General features: G+C 39.5%; 1 protein-coding gene across 10 annotated transcripts in view; it reads right to left on the reverse strand.

The window, feature by feature from the left end:
• Window positions 1–14,868, reverse strand: part of LOC134211509 (aldehyde dehydrogenase, dimeric NADP-preferring-like) — a 137,570-nt gene that overhangs the window by 59,255 nt on the left and 63,447 nt on the right. The window contains exon 1 of one of the 10 annotated variants that reach the window (XM_062688417.1): window positions 11,414–11,812. The exons of the other annotated variants lie outside the window; for them this stretch is intronic. The gene's annotated coding sequence lies outside the window, so the exon portion shown is untranslated. Of the gene's footprint in view, window positions 1–11,413; window positions 11,813–14,868 lie in introns of those variants that run through there. 10 annotated transcript variants of the gene reach the window in all.

Raw genomic sequence — 14,868 nt, forward strand, 5'->3', positions numbered from 1 at the left:
ATTTTGGTCCCCGTGTATTTTGAATGGGACCGGGAAAACATTGAATATCGAAAAATACATGGAAAAAAATTAGGACCGAGGAAAGAATACACGGCGACCAAAATCCGGTGCAAAATTCTTACTACTACCTTTACCTCACTTTTACTGAATTTAATAAATATAAAGCATTTCCATCACACATATATCACCATGTTATTATATTAAAAAAATGACCAATTTACCCATTTTTGAGTTCGATTTATTCATTCTTGAGTTCGATTTACTCAGATTCATTTTGACGCTTACTCAGATTTTGTCAACCGTGAATAGCAGACAAAAATGAATAGAAATGGCACCTCCATTGAATACATTCAGGTTTCCGTGTAGAGATTTGGGTATTTCTAGTTTAATCAAAGTTGCTTCACACTTTTTTTTGGGAAAAACTGAACCCAGCATGTGGTATTTTAACACATCGAAATGACATTTAGAAAATTCAAACATCGGATTCTCACATTTACTGAAAGAATTTTTTACAACAAACTCGATGTGCATATGAAAAATGTGTTTGTGTTCTATTCATTAATAGAAGAGACAATTTAAGAATATTTGCTTATTTATGTAATTCCCATAACTTCATAGTTACGGGCTTGGTGGTTACATGGCTACCACTTCTGCCCCATACTCAGGAGATCGTGGGGTCAATTCCAGGCCCGTTCCATCTTCTACTTTGTATCTTTCCATATATTTCTCATGTTCTAGCAATCGCTAGAACTGGAAATCGGCTTTCATACCATTTTCATCTTCTATCCTTTATAATACCTACAACTTGACTGATTCTAGCAGGTAACTGTTAGAATTTGAAATGGGCAAAAAACTCGCTTCGGCACCCAATTAGAATATATCACCCCTTCATTAATATCACATTGGCAAACCGTTAACCTTAACTTAACTTAACTTAACTTAACTTAACTTAACGAGCCTCTGCCATAGAAACCTAACCCCCAGTTTACAAAAAAAAATCCGCATGAACTCGCGGCGAGTACAGAGGAATTCTCGGCTTGCAGTGGGCGAGTGATTGTATAATCAATTTCTTCCCATCCCCGGTAGACCGTGAGGACGTGGCCAGCGCGGTTATCGACCATTTAAAATACCAGCGCTCTCGGACTGTGCACATTGAGGTTGGAGAGCAAATTCCATGCTTCCATCCATTGGTTCCCTGTGCAATTACGATTGTTCTGGTCAATCACGAAGTAGCAACTACGAAATGCATGGTCATCATGTTTATGCTCACAACTCACGTAATTTCCATAACTTCATAGTTAACGTTTCAAAAATATCATGTGCTACAAATAAAGTAATCGTGCAGTGTTGAGCTATTGAGCGTCTAGTGAAGATAATATTTAGAAATGGACCAGAAAGCGGCCATTGAATCGGAGCTAGGTAATAAGAAATCGTTCTAGTCCGTTGTAAATAAGCAGACACCAACGAATCTTATATTCATGAGATCAGCGAGGAATTTTGAAGCGCAGGTAATGGAAATAAACGATGTTCTTCTTTTTCTTATTACCATTACTTCCCCAAAGGCAAATTGGATAACAGTCAGCGTACTTATGTGCGATCAACTATCAGTTCCGTCCCGGCAATTGCAGGTGCAAATATCATTGCATTTGATCCGTCTTTATAATTGATCCTCTATACAAGGTAGAAAAGATATCGTTCGTGACAAATTTTAAACATAAATGAAAAATCACTTTAACCTTAAAAGTTTAAAAAAATGTTCCGCAATTTTTGCCACAACCATCGAAAATTTCTGAGCAAAAAATAACGAGTTCTTAGAACTACTCGGAATTTTGGTAATTTTGGTAAGGTACACTGGGGGAAGTGGAAAAGGAAAAATCGATAGTGCATGTTTGAATTAGTGTAAAACCAGTTTAAATGATTTAAATGCGTTCAATCAAAATGGGCTATCAAAAAGAGACAATTTTGCACCAACTGTGCGTTAATTCATACCATTTTGGTCGCTTGAAACTTATGGAAATAGATTTTAAAATTAGAGTTATTTTTCCACTTACCCTAGTGGGATGGGGTAAGTGGAAAACCCATGTTGCCTTGACCTTCAATAGTGATGAGTAGTTACATATAACTAAAATCAATACGATAATTGCCCTGAGTATCTTTTGTGGAACATTTTCTTTACCTTAACGGAATAGATCCTCAAGGAATTCTCGTAATAGCTAGAAGAGGGCTGGTTTTGCCTTCTCGGACACTAAGTGTACGTAAAGTCTATATGTTCGCCCCAAAGATGAACATTTTAAAGGAAAAATGGGACTTACAGGGTTATAAACTAATCAACTTAGTTTAACGAATTGAGATGATGTCTGTATGTGCGTATTTGTATGTATGTGTGTTCGCAAAGCACATACAAAATTATCAGCTATTCTTAAGCACTTGTCCTTAACCGATTTGTTCGCAAAAAACATTGCATTCAACGGCGGAACTTGTTAGGAATAAAAATTAATGTGAATTATACAATATATTTACCTATCAGTGCTATTTTTAACTTTTTTATATATTTTTTTCATATGGAAAACATGTGAAAGGCATCAGTACCGATAGGTGGATTAATCAGGCATTTTCTCATTCATATGAGTCCAATCACCACTGGAATCACAATGATAACAAAGAAGGAACATATTAAGATTCACAGCTATCGAAATAAACCCTGGAGGGAAGAAAAAATGCGTAATTAGAACATTATCCACTTTCCCCGCTGTGTTTGATACCTGGGGTAAGTGTAAAAACTTTGAATTATTTGCTTTCTTGGTACAAACCACTACCAATTGAGTGGGATTAGTTTAATTGTATTATAATGGTCACCTGTGATATAAATTCACACGAAAAAAGAACAATTGGTGCAAATAAGAATAGATTTTATGAATGCAAAAATAAATTTTTCGCGAAACCTAAACCAGTTCAAGCGTTAACCGTGTTAGTGTATGTGTTATACAAATTTCAACATAGTATCAGTGTGAGCATCAAAGTATAACATTGCATGATGCAACGATGTGGTAAAAACTGTAAAGTATGTACAATCCCAATTTTTCGAGTCGATTTTTACACTTACCCCCTTTTTCCACTTCCCCCAGTGTACCTTATTTAATTTTCAACACTTTGGCCCAATCGTACCCCAGACCGTTTAGCACCTCCTACAACAGGAAGCCTCCACAAATATAGAAGACGAGTTCATTCCATTCGATATAAAATTATTCACTGTTCTAAACTCCGTAAAAAATATTTGACTTCACATACTAACATAAGGCGACATTTGGCGTACCGACAACAACATTTTGTTACAAAAACAACTGGGTTGTTTTTTCAAGTTTTTTTAAACATACCTTTTGATTACATCTGGCCAATGAAGGAACCAACAATTTAGAGACGATTCATATGTTAGACTCAAATAAAAAAAATGCAAATGTTACAAATATGCGATCTTGGGAAGTTTTTTTGGGGCATAGAACTGCGTCCATTAAGTTGAACTTTTGTGGTAAATCTCTGTTTACTATTAATACTATTCGCATCTTGTAAGCTGATCACCATTTGTCATGTAAACAAACCTAAAACGTGTCTTTTCCCAGTCCGGTATAATTGAATTAATAAAACCCACTACCTTTCCAGGATTTGAAACCTAATTTCTCCTAGTTGATTGAAGCCACTATTCAGAAATTAAGATCTACACTTGTACAATGCATCGCAACTGCAAAGCAGATATTCCGAGGTTTAGAGTTCCTTATTACGGAAATGACAGATATCATTCTGAGCCTGGTCAATAGTTTTCAAATTATATCTCCTCGAGCAGTGTCCGTTTAACACGTACGTCCTCAACCCCCATTCTACGACAAAATTCAAAATTCAAATCCACGCAGCTCAGCCAATTTCTAACGGATTTTCAAGCAATCTTTTGGAACCGATCACAAAATTCCTATAGTTTTAGGAACCGATGGCAATTTTTGTACTATGGCCATGGTTCCGGGTATATTCCGGGGAGTACTGGGGTTACCTCCCTCCCGGAAAAAATGGTCACTGGCAGATCGGCTTCGAAATCCATCGTGCGACATGTCAAACTTCATGATTTTGCAAAACAAGTACACTGGAGTAAATTTCGGCGATTTTAGATCGAATTGACCACTCTCCGGGTACTTCCAGGGCCTGGTTCCCTTGGGGAAGTGGCCAATTTTCGTTCAATCTTGGAACCCATCTTGCGACATGTCAAACTTCATGATTTTGCAAAACAAGTACACTGGAGTACATTTCGGCGATTTTCGATCGAATTGGCCACCCTCCGGGTACTTCCAGGGCCTGGTTCCCTCAAGGAAGTGGCCAATTTTCGTTCAATCTTGAAGCCCATCTTGCGACATGTCAAACTTCATGACTTTGCAAAACTAGTACACTGGAGTCCATTTCGGCGATTTTCGAACGAATTGGCCACCCTCCGGGTACTTCCAGGGCCTGGTTCCCTTGGGGAAGTGGCCAATTTTCTTTCAATTTTGGAACCCATCTTGCGACATGTCAAACTTCATGATTTTGTAAAACAAGTACACAGGAGTACATTTCGGTGACTGTCGATCGAATTGGCCACCCTCCGAGTACTTCCAGGGCCTGGTTCCCTTGCGGAAGTGGCCAATTTTCGTTCAATCTTGAAACCCATCTTGCGACATATCAAGCTTCATGATTTTGCAAAACAAGTACACTGGAGTACATTTCGGCGACTTTCGATCGAATTGGCCACGCTCCGGGTATTTCCAGGCCCTGGTTCCCTTGAAGAAGTGGCCAATTTTCGTTCAATCTTGACCCATCTTGCGACATGTCAAACTTCATGATTTTGCAAAACAAGTACACTGGAGTACATTTCGGCGATTTTCGATCGAAATGGCCACCCTCCGGGTACTTCCAGGGCCTGGTTCCCTTGGGGAAGTGGCCAATTTTCGTTCAATCTTGGAACCCATCTTGCGACATGTCAAACTTCATGATTTTGCAAAACAAGTACACTGGAGTCCATTTCAGTGATTTTCGATCGAATTGGCCACCCTCCGGGTACTTCCAGGGCCTGGTTCCCTTGGGGAAGTGGCCAATTTTCGTTCGCTCTTGGAACCCATCTTGCGACATATCAAACTTCACGATTTTGCAAAACAAGTACACTGGAATACATTTCGGTGATTTTTGGTCGAATTGGCCACCCTCCGGGTACTTCCAGGTAGGCTTGTGCGCCGATTTAAATTTTACCGGCCGTGGCGTGATAGATCATTTTCAGGCAGTGGCGGCGGCGTCACGCCGTTGGTGATCAGCGGTGGCGCGGATCGGCGTGAACCAGTTTCAAGCGCCAAAATTTCTTCAAAAGTTTGTCACAATGATGTTATCGATCATTTAGTAATCTGCGTTCGATCATTGAGTAGTTTGTCAATAACTCATTACAGAGGCCTAATTTCAAAACGTATTGTATGGTGGACTTTTAGTGCGAAGGTTTTTCTACAACTCTTATCAGTAGGTCGATGTTCGAATTTCACTATTAAAGGAGTTACGGTGCTAGTTGCTATACTCATACTAAATGATAACAAAATATGCAATCATTTAGTCTAAGTTACTGCTACTAGCGATATAGCTCCATTATTAGTGAAATTCAAACAATAAACTGTTAGGCAGAGTTGTAGATGAACCTTTGCATTAGAAGTCCACCATACAACACATTATGAAATTTAGCCTCTGGAATGAGTTATTGACAAACTACTAAATGATCGAAGGCAGATTACTAAATGATCGATAACATCCCTGGTTCGTCAAGGAATTCTTCCAGAAGTTCCTCCACTAGATTTTTTAAAAGATCGTCAAGAAATTCCTTTGGACATTCCTTCGTAAGTGCCTCTGGGAAGTTCCTCCAGAAACTCCTCCTGGATTTCACCTGGAAGTTCCTTCAGGAATTCCTCCGGAGGTTCCTCCGGGAATTCCTCCGGAAGTTTTTCTAGGAATTCCTCCGGAAGTTTCTCCATGAACTCTTCCGGAAGTTCCTCCAGAAAGGTGCTTGGTGGCCTTGTGTCACTGCTTCTGCCTCATAAGCAGGAGATTAAGGGTTTGATCCCTGGCCCTTTCCAATTTCCTATTAGATAATTTCGTTAATCATATAACTCAATCTCTTTGCAAATCAAATTCTCATTGCTAGCAAGTATGATTCTAAATATAGAATTGTTATAAAAAAGCTGCCTGTTACTTATTAGCAGTAAATAAACTGTAAAATAGCTTGGTATTCATTTGTACCCGCATACGAGTGCTATATACGGTCGCTATGCTCGTGCAGGCCTCATACAAGTAAGAAGGTGCGAGGTTAATGTGCGGGTAGCGATGGTGTGGTAGACGTGTGCGTGGTATTAGAATCCAATAGCATTCAAATTCTAATTGTAAAAAATGAATCCCATTAGAATTCACTTTAATACTTTCTCATTACTCTAGTACTTCTAATTCTCATTCATATATTCCTATCCCATAGATCGCATCACTTACCAAAGTGAATCCAGATAATATATCCCTTCATACTAACACAATATCCTATCCTAAGACTATCGTGGAGATGCAGAGGTATACTCGGTCTCTAGTAGCAACGAGAGTTGAACTAATAATCCTTCCTTCCCTTGATGACCGTAAGGACGTGGCCGGCGCCGTAATTGACTTAGTAAAATGCATTGAATTTCCGAAATTTGCACATTGAGAATGATAGCTAAAACCCACGCTCAATTCAATTGGTTCCCTGTGCAATTTCGCAAGTTCTAGTCAATCACGGAGTAGCAACTACGAATTGTACGGTTATCCTGCTCATGCTGCTCATGCTCTACTCTTCCGGAAGTTCCTCCAGGAATCTCTGGAGGATTTCGTAGAGGAACTTCCGGAATAATTCCTAGAGGAACTTCCGGAGGAATTCCTGGAGGAACTTCCGGAGGAATTTCTGGAGGAACTTCCGGAGGAATTCCTGAAGGAGCTTCCGGAGAAATTCCTGAAGAAGCTTCCGGAGGAATTCCTGAAGAAACTTTCAGAGGAATTCCTAAAAAAACTTTTAGAGGAATTCCTGAAGAAGCTTCCGGAGGAATTCCTGGAGGAACTTCCGGAGGAATTCCTGGAGGAACTTCCGGAGGAATTCCTGGAGGAACTTCCGGAGGAATTCCTGGAGGAACTTCCGGAGGAATTCCAGGAGGAACTTCCGGAGGAATTCCTGGAGGAACTTCCGGAGGAATTCCTGGAGGAACTTCCGGAGGAATTCCTGGAGGAACTTCCGGAGGAATTCCTGGAGGAACTTCCGGAGGAATTCCTGGAGGAACTTCCGGAGGAATTCCTGGAGGAACTTCCGGAGGAATTCCTGGAGGAACTTCCGGAGGAATTCCTGGAGGAACTTCCGCAGGAATTCCAGGAGGAACTTCCGGAAGAATTCCTGGAGGAACTTCCGGAGGAATTCCAGGGGGAACTTCCGGAAGAATTCCTGGAGGAACTTCCGGAGGAATTCCAGGGGGAACTTCCGGAGAAATTCCAGGAGGAACTTCCGGAGGAATTCCAGGAGGAACTTCCGGAGGAATTCCAGGAGGAAATTTCGGAGGAACTTCCAGAGGAATTTCTTGACGATCTTTTGAAAAAACTCCTGGAGGAACTTCTGAAGAAATTCTGGCGCTTGAAACAAGTTTACGCCGATCCTCGCCGCCGTCAATCACCAACGGCGTGCCGCCGTCACGACGCCGCCGCTGACTGAAAATGATCTATCACGCCACCGCCGGTAAAATTTCAATCAGTGCACAGGTCTACCTGGAAGTACGCGGAGCGTGGCCAATTCGATCGAAAGTCGCCGAAATGTACTCCAGTGTACTTGTTTTGCAAAATCATGAAGTTTGACATGTCGCAAGATGGGTTCCAAGATTGAACGAAAATTGGCCACTTCCCCAAGGGAACCAGGCCCTGGAAGTACCCGGAGGGTGGCCAATTCGATCGAAAGTCGCCGAAATGTACTCCAGTGTACTTGTTTTGCAAAATCATGAAGTTTGATATGTCGCAAGATGGGTTTCAAGATTGAACGAAAATTGGCCACTTCCGCAAGGGAACCAGGCCCTGGAAGTACTCGGAGGGTGGCCAATTCGATCGACAGTCACCGAAATGTACTCCTGTGTACTTGTTGTACAAAATCATGAAGTTTGACATGTCGCAAGATGGGTTCCAAAATTGAAAGAAAAGTGGCCACTTCCCCAAGGGAACCAGGCCCTGGAAGTACCCGGAGGGTGACCATTTCGATCGAAAATCGCCGAAATGTACTCCAGTGTACTTGTTTCGCAAAATCATGAAGTTTGACATGTCGCAAGATGGGTCAAGATTGAACGAAAATTGGCCACTTCTTCAAGGGAACCAGGGCCTGGAAATACCCGGAGCGTGGCCAATTCGATCGAAAGTCGCCGAAATGTACTCCAGTGTACTTGTTTTGCAAAATCATGAAGCTTGATATGTCGCAAGATGGGTTTCAAGATTGAACGAAAATTGGCCACTTCCGCAAGGGAACCAGGCCCTGGAAGTACTCGGAGGGTGGCCAATTCGATCGACAGTCACCGAAATGTACTCCTGTGTACTTGTTTTACAAAATCATGAAGTTTGACATGTCGCAAGATGGGTTCCAAAATTGAAAGAAAATTGGCCACTTCCCCAAGGGAACCAGGCCCTGGAAGTACCCGGAGGGTGGCCAATTCGATCGAAAATCGCCGAAATGTTCTCCAGTGTACTTGTTTTGCAAAATCATGAAGTTTGACATGTCGCAAGATGGGTCAAGATTGAACGAAAATTGGCCACTTCCTCAAGGGAACCAGGCCCTGGAAGTACCCGGAGGGTGGCCATTTCGATCGAAAATCGCCGAAATGTACTCCAGTGTACTTGTTTTGCAAAATCATGAAGTTTGACATGTCGCAAGATGGGTTCCAAGATTGAACGAAAATTGGCCACTTCCCCAAGGGAACCAGGCCCTGGAAGTACCCGGAGAGTGGTCAATTCGATCTAAAATCGCCGAAATTTACTCCAGTGTACTTGTTTTGCAAAATCATGAAGTTTGACATGTCGCACGATGGATTTCGAAGCCGATCTGCCAGTGACCATTTTTTCCGGGAGGGAGGTAACCCCAGTACTTCCCAGAATATTTCCGGAACCATGGCCATAGTACAAAAATTGACCTCGGTTCCTAAAACTATAGGAATTTTGTGATCGATTCCCGAAGATTGCTGGAAAATCCGTTAGAAATTGGCTGAGCTGCGTGGATTTGAATTTTGAGTTTTGTCGTAAAATGGGGGTTGGGGACGTACGTGTTAATAGACCAGTAAAGGTACAAAGAAAAAACTTCGAAACTTCGGAACATTTACTTTGTGATTGTACAGCACTTTTTCATAGAAGAAGAAACATTTTTGAGAAGGGTTTTATTGAACCCTCGGATGTTTGGATAACTTCTCCCAACAAGGCAATAAACTTCATTCGTTTAATTATACCTTACTGGGATAATAATCATAGTCAGTAAGTTCAAATCACTCTTCAATAGTGTTTTAGACTTCTACTATATATTAAAAAGGGGCCCGCCACAATAGATCAAATATCTGGTCGCAGTAGATATTGTACCCGACAGAAAAAAAAGGGTACAAAGAACTCTCTTATTGAGTTTCAAGAGCTTTTCGGTTACTGAAAATTGGAACTATAAATCTCTTTGATTGAACACACTTTTTGGCAACAAACCAATTGGTCGTCAACCTTTGTGCTTTCCAGGATTTCAATTCCATTTTTATGGTACAGTATGATATACCGCAGAAAGGTTCTGAGTCAATAAACTGTATGTTTGAACCTTGTTTAGCAAGCTCTTCTGCCTTTTCATTACCTTCAATGCCACAGTGTCCCGGAACCCATTACAGATTTGCGGAGTTCTCTTGGCACATCTTTCACAATGAAAGAATGCATTCCCAGACAAGTTTTGATGTACATTTAAAGCTTCTCAATGAGTGCTGCTTGACTATCTGTGAAAATACAGATATTGATTTGCATATCTATATTTCCTCTCTAGACAGATATTAGCACATTTCCAAATATACTCTATTACCAATATAGTCCACTCTGGCTGTTTTCGAAAGACAACTCAGTAGCGCCGCGGTGTTACAAAAGGCAAGCATTGTAGGGAAAAGACATGTCAAGGGGTGTTCAAACGTATAATGCAATATGCAGTATGTCATATCTGAATAATGTGCTAAAAATCATTATATGATTCCATTTTTAAATCTGAGTTTGAAAATAATATTTTGAAAAATGTAATTCAAATTTTTATTTTGTTTTAAATTATCGTAATTTATCCAATTATCACACCCCTTGCCTATCGTTTTAGACGATAGTTGCCTTTTGTGACGCAAGATAGTGTTATTGTGCTGTCCGTTGCCTAATATATGGGGATTCCCGAAGTGGACTATATTGTTAATCTATTATATTTGACATTTCATTATAACAAAAATCTCCGCTAGGGACACTGTTGGATAGTTTCCCATTGACATCGCTATCCCAGGACCGAAGATTCCTGCTCCCGGTTTTGTTCCAATTTTGAGCCATCTGTATAGAATTTTATGGAACCGTCACGAACAGGGGGATCTCCGACTTCTCAGTCCATACGTGATGGCTCACGTATGCTATAAGGGATGTCATAGTTCTCCATCTATTTCATCCAGTCTCCATTTATATTAATCACTGGCACATATTGAAAATTTTATGACATCACTTGAGTACACACTTAGCTCATTTTACAGTATTCGGTAAATTTTACCGAAATCTCAACCGCTGAACTGTTCGGTAAATTAATTTACAGATTTTTTGTATTTTTTTCCATTGCTCATCTGTCAAAATCACCGAAAATCAGTAAAATAATTTACCGAACAGTTCAGCGGTTGAGATTTCGGTAAAATTTTACCGAAGTCGGCGATTTATTTTAAGTGTGTATGTCTAAGTAACTAAGTCTCCTGACTTGAATAACTTCAATCGTTTGTATTTTTGCATATTCTTTTCCGCTTCTAGCTGCATGAATTGATGCAACGGTAGCAGATTTAAAATTGCGTCTAACGATTTTGTAGGAGTACTACGCATCGCTCCCGTTATGGGCAGTTAATCTCATTTTATTCTTTATAATCAGCAATATCAATTTGAGCGAAATCCCAGTGAGTTCATAAACTTCACAGACCAGTGTTATAAATGTACTTGCATTCACATCGCCACTTCTTTTCGTGTATACAACTGCGTGCTAATAACGTGAACGCAATGCATATAGATCGTTAACCAATTGCTCTTACATAACTCACTGCCGCTCCAGTGACATTAATTTCAGACACGATCAATTAATTTCATCACTTACACTGTATTTACTCTGATTCTGACGTATGAAACAGCTCCTTCTTTTCAAAGCACTTGTGGGATTCAAACACTACTGCTGAAGCGTAAGAACTTTACTTTAGCTTCTCGGTTATGTTCGACACTTTTTCACGAAAGATTTACTGGAAACGCGACAATGCGTGACGTACACATTTATATTTCAATTAAAGGACCATCGCCTATCAATAAACAAAACAAATCGGAACCACGTATTTGATCCGTCGTAGAATCACCGAAAGATCAACGCACCGAGAATATAGCACTTAGAAACGCTCACAACTGCACTGTAGCCCGTCGACAACACTACTGCCAGCAAGTATTACACGATACGGCGAAATCCGCGACATGCGCACTGAACAAATTCTCAACCGCAACTGAACGTAATTTTGTCCCACAAGTACTCCGCAGTTGTTCCATTGAATCTTGATTCGCCCAACCACATGCACGCAAGCTTCCACTCTATGGTGGCGGAGAAGCTCCAACAGCAGCTACCGGAGAACGTTGGCGTGCCTATGGGTGCAGTTCACGGGGGTTAGTTTTTTTTTTTTTTTTTTTTTTGACCTGCCACTATCCCCACACCAAAAAGCTCCCATGGAGCCGCCTGGTAGTGGACGCAACTATCTCAGCAAAACAAAACAAATAATAACAATAAGGCTATGAGCTGAGATCAAAAAGGGTATAATACAAAAATAAGGTGATGTAATATATTCCCAGTGGAACGGTGTTCCTTTTAAGGGAATTAGCAATTTAATTTTAAGAACTAATAATTAAAACAAATATAATATTACTAAAAATTTACAAATTTCAATTTACATGTTTCTGGTAGTTGGGATAATATGTACATTAGATAAGTAAATTAACCTAGAATGTCGTGTAGATTCAGTTTTAAGTGTTGTTTCACATGGAATTTAAAGGCATGGCGATTATTCAATGCTTTCAAGCGCTCTGGTAATTGATTGTAAAGCTTGGGACCAATGATTGATACTCTTTTTTGACCAAATGTTGTAAGTGCTCTAATTTGACGTAAATTGGTAGCTTGCCTGGTAGGATAGTTGTGAGGAGCTGACGGCATATTGATGGTATGATGAAAACAATTGTTGTGCAACGTATCATGGACAAATATAACTGTCTGTAAGTTACAAAGACTTTGTATTGGCAGGATATTGTGGAAGTTTTCAGAATATAGTTGCAAAGAAGGATATAAAAAAGGTTTATTGAATATGGTTTTCAAGCATCTGTTTTGCAAGATTTGGAGGCTTCTTAGTGATGATTTGGATGCACGACCCCATGTTAATGTAAGATAACTAAAACTAGAGTGAATATGGGCAAAATAGAATTTTAGAAGTATATTGCGTGAAACAAAATAGCTGACTCTACGTAATATTCCACAAAGGGATGTGACCTTTCTTTCGATGTGTTTTATGTGATCAACCCAGCTCAGTGTGGAGTCTAATATTAATCCCAAATATTTAAATGATTTTACTTCTTCAATGGGACTAGAATTGAGTAAGACTTGCCTATGTTGATCCACTTTTTTCCTAACTGAGTGGAAAATCATATACTTAGTTTTAGAAACATTTAGCGACAGTAAATTAGATGAAAAATATTTCGACAAAGTTACCAAATCTTGGGCCATAAAATTCACAATTGTGTTTGCATCAACATGTGGATAAAATAATGCGGTGTCATCGGCGAATAAACGGGGGATTCCCTTCAACTGTAACCTGCTGAGGTCATTCACATATAGAATAAATAATAAGGGGCCAATATTACTCCCCTGGGGAACACCAACTCTAATAGGTTGTAACGAGCTTTTGACATCTCCAATAGCCACAAATTGCATTCTGTCTTGCAAATAGCTACCGATAATTTGGTTTGCAATCCCTCTGATACCATAGCCGTTCAACTTTCTCAGAAGTACTGAGTGATCTAGTGTATCAAACGCCTTACGTAAATCCAGAAATAGTGCACCTACTAATTCCTTGGAATCGATCGCTTTAATTATATCATCAAGCAATTCAACAGTTGCCGTGGCTGTACTACTGCCTTGACGAAACCCATATTGATAATCGTATAATACATTGTGCTGGTTGAGAAATGTTGTTATTCTATTTAATAATAATTTTTCCAATATTTTATTGAATATGGATAATGTTGAAATAGGACGATAATTGTTTACATTACATGCATCACCTGATTTGAATATGGGAACAACACGAGCTACTTTTAAGCATGAAGGGTAGGTTCCGGTTTCTATGATTTTATTAAAAGATTGAGCGAGGATTCTGGAGAAAACAAGACAGTTATTTTTATCACATCAACAGTAATACCATCATGGCCAGGACTTTTATTCCGTTCAAGGTCATGAATTATCAATGTCACCTCATTAGCTGAAGCTGGATTTAAGAAAATAGAGCTCGAAACATGGCGTAAATTTGACAATGGGTTATCTGTAGTAATATTAATACTACTAGCAAGTTGTTGCCCTACACTCGTGAAATAGCTGTTAAATTTTTCACAAATTTGGTGATTATCTTCAATTTTTACCCCATTTTCGAAAAGAACTATATTGTCATTTGATGAAGTTCTTCCAAAGATATGATTTATTTTTTTCCAAAGCTTCGAATGAGGAGTGTTACTCAAAAGATTGTCATAATACGCTTTTTTAGACTTTCGCTTTAACGTGATTACTTTGTTGGAGATATGCTTCAAAAGATCTTTCAGATGCTGATTGTTGGGATTTCTTTTGACTCTTTTGATATAATTGTTTTTTAGTTTCATCAAGGACCACAGACTAAAGCTCATCCATGGACAGCAGTTTTGTTTAGTGATTATGTTTTTTTTATATGGTTTTGGAGTGTTTTTCTGATAGTTGATTGTAGGCGGATGCAATGTTTTCAAGGTATGCATTGACGTTTACAACTTCACCTAAATTTCCTAAAAATTGTTCAAAGTCAGTAGCGAGTTTACGATGATCCACTATAGTTTTACTTAAAGTAATTTTTGCTCTTGGTTCAAAAGTTTAAATGATGTTACTATTATACAATGATCGCTTTCATCATTTAGAATTGTATCATTTCTCGTAAATTGAACATCATCAACTCTGCACACAACGTGATCAAGAATATTTGCGCTAACTGGCCTCGTTGGAATCGTATTTGTACAAACAAAACCATATGATTCCAGTAAGTCCAGTTTTGGCAAAAGACAACAAACATATCATTCACAGTACGGCTGATTTGCTCAGTCAAGTGCTTAATTTTATTCGGTTTTTCACTCACACGTTGGACCGTAGGTCAAAATGTTATCACGCAGAAATCATAACGTGTGCGTATAGGTACTAGGGTAAATGTTGGAATGGTGATGAATGAGTACGAACTTCAGCAACGAGAAAGTCGCATCGTGAATGTCTTCTAATTACCTAGGTACATGCAGCGA

This window comes from Armigeres subalbatus, chromosome 2, assembly GCF_024139115.2.
Source record: "Armigeres subalbatus isolate Guangzhou_Male chromosome 2, GZ_Asu_2, whole genome shotgun sequence".
NCBI lineage: Eukaryota > Metazoa > Arthropoda > Insecta > Diptera > Culicidae > Armigeres > Armigeres subalbatus.